Consider the following 14,755-nt stretch of genomic DNA (forward strand, 5'->3'; position numbering starts at 1 on the left):
TGTTCATCTCTGTTTGTTTGTTCTTTAAATCTTCTAGCTCCTTGTTAAACATTTCTTGTATCTTCTCAGTCTGTGCCTCCACTCTTTTTCTGAGATTTTGGATCATCTTTACTATCATTACTCTGAATTCTTTTTTAGGTACGTTGCCTATCTTCTCTTCATTTAGTTGTTCTTGTGGGTTTTTATCTTGTTCCTTCATTTGCAATATATTTCTCTGTCATCTCATTTTATCTAACTTTCTGTGTTTGTGGCCTCCTTTCCACAGGCTGCAGGACTGTAGCTCCTCTTGTTTCTGGTGTCGGCTCCCTGGTGGGTGAGGTTGGTCCAGGGGCTTGTGTAGGCTTCCTGGTGGGAGGGACTGGTGCCTGCCCTCTTGTGGGTAGAGCTGGGTCTTGCAACATGGATGGACCTAGAGATTTATCATACTAAGTGAAGTAAGTCAGAAAGAGAAAGACATATACCATACGATATCACTTGTATGTGAAATCTAAAATATGACACGAATGAACTTATCTATGAAACAGAAACAGACTCACAGACATAGAGGAACAGATTTGTGGTTGCCAAGGGGAGAGGGGATGGGGGAGGGATGGATTGGGAGTTTGGGATTAGCAGATGAAAACTACTATATAGAGAATGGATAAACAAAACAGTCCTACTGTATAGCACATGGAACTATATTCAGTATCCTGTGATAAACCATAATGGATAAGAATACGGAAAAGAATGTATATATATATATATATATACACACATATATATATATATATATAACTGAATCACTCTGCTCTACAGTAGAAATTAACACATTATAAATCAACTATACTTTAATAAAATAAATTTTTAAAATATAAATTAATTAAAAAAAAAAGATTTGAGTAAGTGTGCCAGACTTTCACCTGGTGAGGTTCACTGTGGAATGACTGAGCGTGCATTTTAAAATTTTCTTTAGAGCTATTCACTTTCTCCAGGGAAAAAACCTTAAACCCTCTGATTGGTGGGTACATGGGAACAGAGCTATGGGTCTTCTGGCTTTCAGCTTTTTTTGGAGTTGAGAAACTCAAGAGAATGAGTGGACGGTCACCCTTCACCATATGGACTTTGTCACTCTTTATAGTATGGTGCTTCTGCTTTGCCTACCACTGTGCTTGTCCCTGAATTGGGACCTGTCTTTTCAATTTAACCACAGATTAAGGCCTCCAGTCTTCTGCTTTGGGTACTGGAGAGAAATTAGTGTATCAAAGAAAATAGAGTCAGATACTTCTGCATAGGAAAAGATAGTGGGAAAAGGATATTTAACAGTTAAATACAGCAGAGTGAACATATGGCACTTATTTCTGTTGCTTCTAGAAACTCTGTTAAAATGAGATTAAATTCTTGAAATGAATAAACACAGTAAAGGGAGAACATGAACAGTGATGAAGCTGTCAGAGTTCTGGCAGAAAACAGACTGACACACTCAAAGGAGAATTGAATAGAATTTGATAAGGAAACTATTTACAGAGGTGTGGGCAGCATTAAAAGAACCAGTAAGGGATGGTGAAGTACAGGGGGGCTATCTCCACCCGTAGGTCTGAAGGGGCAAGTGGAAAGTGGATTTTTTTATGTTAGATTACAAATTAAGTCTCAATAGATTTAAAATGATTGATATCATATAAAGTATCTTTTCTAACTATAATAGGATTATCAAAAATAAAACTGGAAAATTCACAAATTTGTGGAAATTAATACACTCTTAAACAACCAAGATAACAAAGAAGAAATCACAAGGGAAATTAGAAAATACTTAGAAAAGAATGACAATAAAAACACAACATACCAAAACTTATAAGATGTAGTGAAAGCACTGCTAAAGGAGAAAAAAAACAAGACCTCCAATCAGTAACCTAACTTTACAATTTAAGGAACTAGAAAAAGAAGAACTAAATCCTAAGCTAGCAGAAGAAAGGAAATAACAAAGATTTAGAGCAAAGGTAAATGAAGAATAGAAAAATAGAGAAAATTAATGAAAATAAAAGTTCATCCTTTCAAAACTCAACAAAATTGGCAAACCATTAGCTAATGGACTAGGAAAAAAAGAAGATTGAAATGACTAAAATCTGCAATGAAAATGGGAATATCACCAATTCTACAGAAATAAAAAGGATTATAAGAGAACACTATGAGCAACTGTATGCCAACAATTTGGATAACCTAAATGATATGGACCAATTCCTACAAACACAAATCAACCAAGACTAAATCACAATGAAATAGAAAATCTGAATAGACCTACAGTAAGGATGGTGAATCAGTAATCAAATATCTGACAAAGAAAAGCCCTAGACCTGATGGTTTCATTGGTGAATTCTACCAAACATTTAAAGAAGAATTAATGCCAATACTTCTCAAACTTTTCCAAAACACTGAAGATGAAGGAAAACTTCCTAACTCATTCTATGAGGTCAGCGTTACCCAGATACCAAAGCCAGACAGACACTGAAAGAAAATAAAACTACAGACCAATATCCCTTATGAACAAATATTCTCAACAAAATACTAGCAAACCAAATTCAGCAAAATATCAAAAGGATTATACACCATGACTAAGTGGAATTTATTCCTGCAATGCAAAGATGTTTCAACATATGAAAATCAATTAGTGTAATGCACCATATTAACAGAATGAAGAAGAAAAGTCACATAAGCATCTCAATTGATGCAGAAAAAGCATTTGACAAAAAAGCATTTGACAAAATTCAAGTTTTGTCACAGCTTACCCTTCCCCCTCCCCATATTTGAGAATTTAAATTCAAGACACTGAATAAGGGAAGGGTGTTTGCTGTGTTCTCTTTTCAGGGTAAAAAACTAGCATGCAATATTATTATATTGTGCTCACTGTATATTGTGCTCACTGTATATTTGACAAAATTCAATACCCTTTCATGAAAAAAACACTCAATAAACTAGGAATAAAAGGAAATTAACTTCACATAATAAAAACCACATATGAAAACACATAGTGAATATTATACTTAATGGTGAAAGACTGAAAGTTTTTCCTTTAAGACCAGGAAAAAGACAAAGACAACTGCTTTTGCCATTTCTGTTCAACATAGTACTGGAAGTTCTAGCCAGAGGAATTAGGCAAGAAGAAATAAAAGGCATCCATACTGGAAAGGAAGAAGTAAAATTATCTCTTTGCAGATGATATGATCTTATATGTAGAAACCCTAAAGACTCCACAAAGAAACTGTTAATAATTAATAAACAAATTCAACAAAGTAGCAGGATACAATGTCAACACACAAAAATCAGTTGCATTTCTACATGTTAACAATGAACAATCTGAAAAAAAAAACCCCGCAAACAATCCCATTTACAACAGCATCAAAAAGAATAAAATACTTAGAAACTAACTTAACCAAGGAGGTGAAAGACTTGTACAATGAACACCACAAAACATTACTGAAAGAAATTAAAGACGTAAATAAATGGAAATAACCTATGTTCATGGATTGGAAGACTTAATATTGTTAAAATGTCAATATTACCCAAAGTGATCTATAGATTCAGTGCCATCCCTATCAAAATCCCAATGACATTTTTTCTGCAAAATAAAAAAATCCATCCTACATTTCAGGCTTTATAGTTCTCTTTCCAACCATCAATTCAGAAACAAAACTGGATCATGTTACAAATACTTTTCTGTATTCTGCTCTTCTCAATTAATAGATCATAAACATCTCTCCCTATCAGTGGATGGACATTTATGTGATCATTATAAATAAAAATATTATTGTTAAAAAAACCCATCCTAAAATTCATTTGGAATCTCAAAGGACCCTACATAACCAAAGAAATCTTGAAAAAGAATAAAGCTGAAAGATTCACAAATCATGATTTTGAAACATACTACAAAGCTACAGTAATCAAAATAATGTGGTACTTCATAAAGACCAATGGAATTGAATAGAGAGCCCAGAAATAATCCTCACTTATAAGATCAAGTGATTTTTGACAAGGGTGCCAAGACCACTCAATGGGGAAAGACAGTCTTTTCAACAAATTGTGCTGGGAATAACTGGACACCCACATGCAAAAGAATGAAGTTGAAACTGTACTTAACACCATATACAAAAATTAACTCAAAATGAGTGAAAGACATAAATGTAAGACATCAGACTATAAAACTCTTAGAAGGGAACAGGCAAAAGCTTCACAATATTGAATTTGGCAGTGATTTATTGGCTATGACAACAAAGGCAACAAAATAAAAAATAGACAAATTGGATTTTATGAAAATTTTAAAATGTTGTGTATCAAAAGACAATATCAACACAGTTAAAGGCAACCCACAGAATGAGGGAAAATATTTGCAAAACTACATCTGATAGGGGATTAATATCCAGAATATATACAGAACTCCTATAACTCAACGATGACAAAAACAAAAACCCCAATTCAAACATGGGCACAGGCCTTGCATAGACATTTCTCCAAAGAACATATACAAATGGCCAAAGCACATGAAAAGATGCTCGACATCACTAATCATTAGGGAAATGCAAATGAAAACTACAATGAGATATCACATCACATCCATTAGGATGGCAACTATCAAAAAAAGAGAAAATGACAAGTGTTGGCAAGAATGTGGAGAAATTGGCATTCCTTTACATTGCTGGTGGGAGTGTAAAATGGTGCAGTCATTGTGAAAAAAGTTTGCTGGTCCTCAAAAAGTTATATGACCCTGTAGTTCTACTTTTGGTTATATACTCAAAAGAACTGAGAACAGGGACTCAAACAGATTCTAGTATGCCAGTGTTCACTGCAGCATTATTCACAATAGCCACAAGGTGGAAACAACCTAAATATCCATCAGTAGATGAAAGGATAAACAAATTGTGATATATATATATGTATATTATTTAGCCATGAAAATGAATGACGTTCTGATACATGCTTCAACATGAAAGAACCTTGAAAATATTATGCTAAGTAAAATAAGCAGCCACAAAAGAAAAATGCTGAATGATTCCACTTATATGAAATACCTAGAATAAGCAAATTCAGAGACAGAAAGTAGATTAGAAATTACCAGGGTCTGAGGGAATGGGGAGGATAATGAGTTATTGCATAACGGGTCCAGATTTTTTGTTCGAGGTAATGAAAAAGTTTTGAAAATAGATTGTGGTGGTGATTGCACAACACTGAGAATGGAATGCCACTGAATTGTACTTTAAAATGGTTAAAATGGCAAATATTATGTGTATATTTTACCATGATAAAAGTAAAACCTATGTAAAATAGAGAAAAGGGTGAAATTATGGTCTCTGTGCCATTATTTATTATCCCAAGTCTACTGCTTTTCTCCAGATTAACATTAAATATTTGATTAGAACTATAATTTATAAGATTTACATAGGAGTTGGTTGTAAAATATTCTGGCAATACTATACTTGTTTGGAAAACTCTGGCATAGAAGGTAGAGTTTCTTAAAATATAGTCTGAGGATCACTGGCATCAGAGTTACCTTAGGATACTTGGTAAAATGTAGATTCCTGGCTCCAACCAAGATCTACCAAACCAGAATTTTTAGAGTGAAACTTACGAATTTGCATTTTAACTATCCTTCTAAAGAGAAACTATGGTTAGATTTTAAGCAATCATATTTATGCACAGTTAGTTAGGCTTCCTAAATTTGGTGAGAAGGGCTGTTCCTCATAGCTCCCTGGAACACTTGAGACTTGGACTGAATTAACCTAACTTTGCCACAGCTGAAGGAGTGAATAAGACTCCTTTATCTAGACTGAACAGAATAAGATTTAAAAAGGGAAGAGGAAAGCATTTTCTACATATTTGAGAATTTATTTATTTATTTTTTACATCTTTATTGGAGTATAATTGCTTTACAATGGTGTGTTAGTTTCTGCTTTATAACAAAGTGAATCAGTTATACATATACATATGTTCCCATATCTCTTCCCTCTTGGGTCTCCCTCCCTCCCACCCTCCCTATCCCACCCCTCCAGCGGGTCACAAAGCACCGAGCTGATCTCCCTGTGCTATATGGCTGCTTCCCACTAGCTATCTACCTTACGTTTGGTAGTGTATATATGTCCATGTCTCTCTCGCTTTGTCACAGCTTACCCTTCCCCCTCCCCATATTTGAGAATTTAAATTCAAGACACTGAATAAGGGAAGGGTGTTTGCTGTGTTCTCTTTTCAGGGTAAAAAACTAGCATGCAATATTATTATATTGTGCTCACTGTATATTTAACCCTGAGGAGTCTGATTACAGCATCATACAGCATAATTTTACTTTTTTTCATAATTTTTTAAAAATTTATTTATTTTATTTTTGGCTGCATTGGGTCTTCGTTGCTGCACGCAGGCGTTCTCTAGTTGCAGCGAGTGGGGGCTACTCTTCGTTGCAGTGCGCGGGCTTCTCATTGTGGTGGCTTCTCTTGTTGTGGAGCACAGGGTCTGGTGCACAGGCTTCAGTAGTTGTGGCATGTGGGCTCAGTAGTTGTGGCTCGCGGGTTCTAGAGTGCAGGCTCAGTGGTTGTGGCGCACAGGCTTAGTTGCTCCGTGGCATGTGGGATCTTCCCAGACCAGGGCTCCAACCCATGTCCCCTGCACTGGCAGGCAGATTCCTAACCACTGCGCCACCAGGGAAGCCCCAGCATAATTTTAAATGAGACATAGAATAGGAGAATGCCTTCTCAAGTAGTGTATAGCACTGATCTTCAAACCTACTGAGGTTTGCGTAAGAATTGCCTCACCTTCCCTGCCCTCCTCCCCAACACCCAGCCCCAGAAATTCTGATTCAGAAGGTTTGGGGTGGGATGCAGAAGTCTTCATTTTTAAAAAACACTCGAAGGTATCCTTATGCAGCTGGTCCATACTTGGAAAAACACTTGGGTTGCACATGATATGTCCTGAACTAGCTCTCTGGCTCCCTGGGTAGAACATCAAAGGAACACTTGTAAAAGGACTGAACTACCCACTTCATGAGTCCCAAGTGGATAACTAGCAAGAACTGAAGAATCAGCTGCATCCAGGTGCAGACAGGACATTTCTGATACTCTGCTAAGCTCCTTGGAGAGGGAAAGCAACACCCTAGGTTTCCTGACTTTAACAGTAAACAACAGAGGCAACAACAAACCCACCCCCAACACCCACCACACACCCACCACACACACACACACACACACACACACACACACACACACACACACACACACACACACACACTCTGCCAGTCACTGTTTGGATGCACACTTTACCCGTTAGGGGGAGCCCAAGGATTTCCACACACAGCTCCATTCCCTGGGGGAGGAAAGCTGATACAGGTAAAGGACGTTTGGGGGCTTTATTACTAAGCCTGTAGCAAAGAATGTAAGGATCCAAAAGATTAAAAGCACTTGCTTACATGTGGAATGTCCTTTCCTCCTGGCTCCTATTTAAATCTTTGCATCTTAAAAAGTGGTGCTCTGGGACTTCCCTGGTGGTGCAGTGGTTGAGAATCCACCTGCCAATGCAGGGGACACAGGTTTGATCCCTGGTCAGGGAAGATCCCACATGCCGCGGAGCAACTAAGCCTGTGCACCACAACTACTGAGCCTGCTCTCTAGAGCCTGTGAGCCTCAACTCCTGACCCCACGTGCCTAGAACCTGTGCTCTGCAACAAGAGAAGCCACCACAATGAGAAGCCCGCACACTGCAACGAAGAGTAGCCCCCGCTTGCCACAACTAGAGGAAGCCCGCGTGCAGCAACAAAGACCCAACACAGCCAAAAATAAATTAATTAATTAAAAAAAAAAAAGTGGTGCTCTGAGGTAGCCTTGGCTGGATTTGCCAGGATTGTTAAAGAAAAAATTATTCTAACAATACTGTATTGTATACTTCAAAGTTGCTAAGAGAATACATCTCAAAAGTTCTCATCACACCCCTCCCCTAAAAAGTATCAGGACTATCTGAGATTAACCTTATTGTGGTAATCATTTCACAATGTATTCGTGTATCAAATCATTATGTTGTACACCTTAAATCTACACAATGGTGTAAGTCATTTATATCTCAATAAAGCTGGAAAAAGTTATTCTGATGCTTGTTTAAAGGGTAAGGAAGACTTTATTCAAGACTTTGCAGTAGGTGTCAAGACTATCCCAATGGGGAGACAGATCAGTCTCAACTCTGACTATAATAACAAATGGGGATTTACAGCCAAGGAGCAGAGAGGGGAGGGCAGTGGATAGAAAATTCAGTGGATGGAACATTACTAAGAGGAGAAATCAAGGGTCAGGATCTTGCTAAACCGACTTAGTAGGATTCTTGCTGAAGGCTGGCCAAGGACTTAGACATCAAAGGTACAGGTGAAGAACCTGATCAGATATTGAGAGTTATCAGATATCAAGGGTGAGAGAGTCTCTCTAAACTGACTTGGCAGGATTCTTGCTAAAACTGGGCTACGCAGGCCTGGGCTTGTGGGGGAGGCCAAGTTTGAGGCCTAGTTGAGAAGAGGTTCTCAGAGGAGCCTCGGCTTTGGTCAAGGAGAGTCTTTGTCAGGGTTTATGGAGCAGGGGCTCTTTTTCTCTTGGTTTCCTTTTCCATTCTTTTTTTCACTCTTCCTAGGATAAGATCAAGTGTGGCCCTGAGGGCAAAGGACCTGAGAGGCCTGCTTTTTACCCAGGCCTTGTTCGTGAAGTCCTGCCTGGTTTAGCAGAAGATTAGGCTGGAAATTAGGCCAAATTCCCAGCCTGCAAAAAAAATAATGTCCTTATCCTCCATTCATATATTTTTCTCAGCAATCTAGTGGGGTGTCCATCTAGGTGGCTGGTGGAGTATTTGGAGATAAGAATCCAAAAATCTTTTACACACACAACTAATCTTGATGATATATATATAACTGAATATATAGTAAATACACACACACACATACATTTTGACTTAGAAAGAATGTATCTAAATATTAAAGCCTCTTTATTTTTCCAGACCCAAAACTAGATTGAATAATATTGCTAAATTTAATCTAAGACTCCCTAGAATGTGTCATAAAAAATGAAAATTGAACAGGGTAATCCAATCATCAAGACTGTCCTGTGTGTGCTTTCTCACTCAGTGTACAGGTAGAAAAGGCCTAGGATATGCCAGAGTGCCATGCTTGTTATCTCACTACTTCAAACAAACTTACAAAGAAGAATGTATGCCCCCTTTAAAGATGAGAAAAAGATTTAGAAAGGCTAAATAACTTGTCTAAGGTAAAAACTGCTGGAAAGGCAGAACGAGGAATATAATTGAAGTCTGAGTTTAGAATCTTATTAAAAATTATTTTTTTACTATAATTTAAAAGTAGTATTTTTTAAAAGATTTTTTTTGATGTGGACCATTGTTTTTAAAGTTCTTACTGAATTTGTTACAATATTGCTTCTGTTTTATGTTTTAGATTTTTGGCCATGAGGCATGTGGGATCTTAGCTCCCCGACCAGGGATTGAACCTACACCCCCTGCATTGGAAGGCAAAGTCTTAACCACTGGACCACCAGGGAAGTCCCTAAAAGTAGTATATTTTAGATACAGGCACCCCTATGTTCATAGCAGCACTATTTACAATAGCCAAGACATGGAAACAACCTAAATGCCCATCGACAGATGAATGGATAAAGAAGATGTGGTATACATACATATATATATACACACACACACACACACACACACACACACACAATGGAATATTAATATTAAAAAGAAATAATGCCATTTGCAGCAACATGGATGGACCTAGAGATTATCATACTAAGCGAAGTAAGTCAGAAAGAGAAAGATAAATACCAAATGATATCACTTATATGTGGAATCTAAAATATGACACAAGTGAACATATCTACAAAACTGCAGACTCACAGACATAGAGAAGATTTGTGGTTGCCAAGGGGGAAAGGGGTGGGGGGGAGAAGGGTTGGGAGTTTGCAATTAGCAGATGCAAACTATTACATATAGGATGGATAAACAACAAGTTTCTACTGTATAGCACATGAAACTATATTCAATATCCTGTGATAAACCATAATGGAAAAGAATATGAAAAAGAATATATATATGTATAACTGAGTCACTTTGCTGTACGGCAGAAATTAACACAACACTGTAAATCAACTATACTTCAATAAAATTTAAAATTAAAGTAGTATATTTTAAACTGAAATGAAATCATAACACATGCTTTGTAACCAATTTATCCAAATGATAAGTCATGAATGTTCTCCTACTTTATAGCCTTCAAATTCACTGTTTTGTTTCATTTTTCGTAAAACTTTTATACTTCTGGGAAAAGATGGCAGATTGAGAAGACATGGTTGATTCCTTTCCTTCCCCTTTCCCCTCCCCCCCAAAAAAATGACCGAAGAAATGTAAAGTAAGGAATAATCTGTGTCAGCATTGAGACAGAGAAGATATCCAAATATCCGATATTTTGAGGAATTTTACTAGATTTACGGCAGATGGTATTAGATTAAAGAATACTCAGGTAGGTTTGCCAGATTTAGCAAATGAAAATACAGGTTGCCCAGTTTAATGTGAATTTCAGATAACAATATATAATAATTTTTTTTAGTAGAAAAACTATTTATACTATGTTCAGGCAATATTCGTTGTTTGCCTAACATTTGAATTTAACTGGGCATCCTGTATTTTGTCTGGTGATCATCCTCAGAGCCCATTCACAGCTTCCCTGAAGGAACTTCAAGACAGGAAGGAAGGAAGGGAGGAAGGGAGGAAAGAGGGGAGTGGAGAGTGAGGAAGGGAAAAAGGAAGGAGGGAGGGAGAAAGGAAGGGGGATGCTAGAGTTAGATTTGGAGGGACAAGGGCTGGGATTGAGGAGCATGGTGAGGCTGACTGGAAAAGCTGCATCTGGGGTTCCAATTAGTTGTTAAGGATCCTGTGGGTTGTGTAGTGGCCCTAAGCTCCAAGGCTGTCAAGTGATACTAAGTTGTAGAAAGCCTAAGGTAGGAAAATGGGCCTTCTCAAACACTGCTAGTGAATGAATAATTTAAAGCAGTTTTTCTAGAGGACAGTTTGGCTATACATCTAAAGCTTTAAAACATGCATACACTTTAACTTATCAATATCACTTCCAGGAATTTATTCTAAAGAAATAATGTGTTCTTTAGTGTGTTGTTTATAATAACAAAGAAATGGGCAGAACTTAAATGATAAACAATAGGAGAATGTTTAAGTTATGGTATATCCATATAGTAAGGAATATACTATGCAGTCATTAAAAATGATTCCATAGACTATTTATTGACAGGAAGATTTTTCACCATATAGTTTAATTAAAAAAAAAAAAGGCAAGCTACAAAACTGCATTATGGTAAGATACCATTTTTGTAAGAACATAGCTATTTAAACATATATGTACTTTATGCATAAAAAATGTCTGAAAGGGTATACACCAAAATGTTAACAATGGCTTTCTCCAAGTAATTGAATTTGGATGGTTAGTCTTTTTCTTTTCACTTATATCTATTTTATATATTTTCTTCAAAATGTATATTACCAAAGTAAATTTTTTAAAGTTTTAAAAAAATTTCTGATTGGTGAATTATACTTTTGAGTAATTATAAAATGAGATTGCAATTATAAAATAGGCTTTAACATTAAGGAGTATCTCGTTCAGAAAAATGAACACAGTTTCTACTGGGTGCCAGGCCCTGTGCTACAAGCTGGGGATAGAGATGAGTTGGACACATCCTCCGCCCTCCAAGAGTCTAAAGGCCATACTCTTTGGTGAGGTTCCTTGGCTCTCAGTCTTGCTGGCTTCAAAAGCCCATTTGTCAGCCCATTCGGGATCATCCCTCACATTAACCAAATTTACAGAGGTTGATGAACAAACTCGGATAATGTATTAATTTGTGCTGAGAATTATCACAGTCACATGGGCCAGAATAGTAGTCTAAGCATGACCAGCACATTTTTTTCCCTGTGGGGTGAACTACATAGGGAATCAAATTATGATTAGAATGTTGTTTACTTAGACTGGAATCATACCAAGGGCAGGTAGTAACTTAAGTTTAATGCGACCTGGCATTAGTACTCTTCTCAATAAACATGGCCTTTCTGATGAAACCATAACTACCACAAGTGTGAGATTTTCTCTTCCCAGGACAGTAGTAATTGGATGGACACTGCCAAAATTCATCTCAGATGCTCTTTTATAAAAATGTCTCCAGACTAACAAATCTCCATTTCCCTCCAATTATGCCCTCAGCATATACTATCATAATTTGCTCAGATCTGGAGCCATTCCATTTCTTTAAAGTAATTTTCGTCTATTTTCTTCTCTGCAATTTTGTATTTATGTACTTTAACTCTGAAGATTATCTTATTTTCTTAATTTCCCTTTCTTAAAAAGGCATCTTATTTATACACTGACATACAACAAATTTTATACAGTAAATGTATTTTTTTAATTAGGAAAAAATATTCCAAATCTAAAGGGGAAATAATGGAAAGGGTTTTTGGTGAAGAAGTTAGGAACCATCACACAAGGCCTTCTACAACTGCTCACTTGCTCTTCAACCAGTACCACTCTGGGGTAAAATTTTTATGCTCAAATATGAAACTGAGCCTCTACCACATGAGGCAGAAGACACCGGGCCCAGCTCTCTCTCTTGAAGTGGTCATAAAGGAGTTGCCCCTTGGGGTAGCTTCCTTGGTTGCCAACTTAGCTATCCAAATTTTCGGTAATTGGAACCAAAGTCCACACAATCTACTTAACATTCTAAGAACATGGTGTACCTACTGTGAATCATCCAAAAGGCAAACTAAGCAATCCTTAGGGTGCTAGCAGTGCTTGTGCGTGCACATACACACACAGCTATTTGGATATACTTCAATATTTGAGAGTTTTTTTAAAAAGTCATTCAAACAGTCATCATGCAAACTTACAAAACAAACAAACCATAGAACTTATTGGATTTCCTGATGTTTACTTTAAGGTTTAGTATATTTTGGTGTCTGTGTTGTTTTTTTTTTTTTAAATTTCACACATGAGTTTAGGGCCTCTAAGCTCTTTATCCAACCTTGGTGATACTAATTCTAGTATAAGTGTTTTTAGAACTTTTAACGTTAAAACCACCAGACATTCACATTCATCAGGCAATTACATATATGTATTCTAAATTTCAACATGTTTCAGCCACTGGAACATTCTTGACTCCTTCTAAGAAGCCATAAAAAGTTTTTCATATCTCACTTTCAACATACACCAAAATAGCTCTTAAAGTTAATTTTACTTATAGTTAGGGTTTTGTGCCCAAAACCCAACACCTAACTATTAATCATTATTTTCTAAGTATTGAGAGTGCAGTATAAAGTACCAAACTACATGTCAAAACCTGATCCCTGCCCCAAGGCGTATGACACAGATTACAAAAACAAATCAATTCAGACTATACACTGCATCAAATTAAAAGCAAGGCTAAACTTGAAAGACACAAACTTCAGGAAACTTTTTTTTATAAATCCCTAAGAAGTTACCAAAATTCTAACCAGAATTATTTGCTGGTTTGAAGGTAGAATTTTGTATTTTTGTTTTAATCTTCTAATAATGCCACTGTTCATGGGAAGAACATTTAACTTAAAGAGAGAACACTAGAGTTGTAATATAATTTCAGTTACTCTCTCGTGTTGTCCCAAACGAAAAATATCAAACAGCAACATAAAACCCTTTGATATTACTTAGATTCTCCTCAGTCATCTCAGTGAACTAAAATATATCAAGCTGTTGTAAGAAGAGCCCCAAAGATAGTAGAATACTACAAAGAGATTTTAATATTTTTCTTTCATTAAAAAAACCAGCCATGGGCTTCCCTGGTTGGCACAATGGTTGAGAATCTGCCTGCCAATGCAGGGGACATAGGTTCGAGCCCTGGTCTGGGAAGATCCCACATGCTGCGGAGCAACTAGGCCCGTGAGCCACAACTACTGAGCCTGTCCGCAACAAGAGAGGCCGCGACAGTGAGAGGCCCACACACCGCGATGAAGAGTGGCCCCCGCTCGCCGCAACTAGAAGAAAACCCACGCACAGAAACGAAGACCCAACACAGCCAAAAATAAATAAATAAATAATTTTTTAAAAAAAACCAGCCATCAGTACCAATATGTCTGTCTGACAAAAATATTGCAGGAGACATCTTTTGTGGTATCTGTCTGTTCCTATTGCTCCTCCTTTCCCCTTGGCCTCCAGACACTACAACCCCAAAATCACAAGAGTGGAGCTGAGTCAGACTTGTTTATACAGCTTGATCCCACCCCCTTGACCACAGCTGACCGGGCCAAGAGTGGGCACCTGACCCAAGCTGGACCAATCAGAGTCTCATCCCAAGAAATCTGAAATCAGAACTGAGCAATTCAACCTTTCCTTAGGTGACTAGATCTAGAACATGGAGGTGGGGGTGGGGTGGGAATGAGGTGAGGGCATCTTCCACCTTGCAAGGAGAACTGGAAAAGGATAGGAAGTCAGTCTACAGAGAGAAAATGAAGCACAAGTGCAGAGATGAGAGAGAGAGGGTGCCTATTCAGCATTCAACACTGTGCCCTCCTATAACCTTATATAGAATATATACTTTTTTCTTTTTTTTTGCTTAAGCCCCTTGAGTTGACTCCTGTTATTTCCAACCAAACATCTTAACTCAACCTGGTCACTCTGACATGGAACTGAGAGTTTTATGTTTCCTTATACAAAGATATAAGAAAAGCATTTGCCTAA

At 37.2% G+C, this 14,755-nt stretch overlaps 1 long non-coding RNA gene across 1 annotated transcript in view; it reads right to left on the reverse strand.

The window, feature by feature from the left end:
- LOC132531734 (uncharacterized) overlaps nucleotides 1-14,755 on the reverse strand; it is a 70,486-nt gene that overhangs the window by 43,794 nt on the left and 11,937 nt on the right. The window lies entirely within an intron of this gene.

This window comes from Lagenorhynchus albirostris, chromosome 13, assembly GCF_949774975.1.
Source record: "Lagenorhynchus albirostris chromosome 13, mLagAlb1.1, whole genome shotgun sequence".
Taxonomy (NCBI): domain Eukaryota; kingdom Metazoa; phylum Chordata; class Mammalia; order Artiodactyla; family Delphinidae; genus Lagenorhynchus; species Lagenorhynchus albirostris.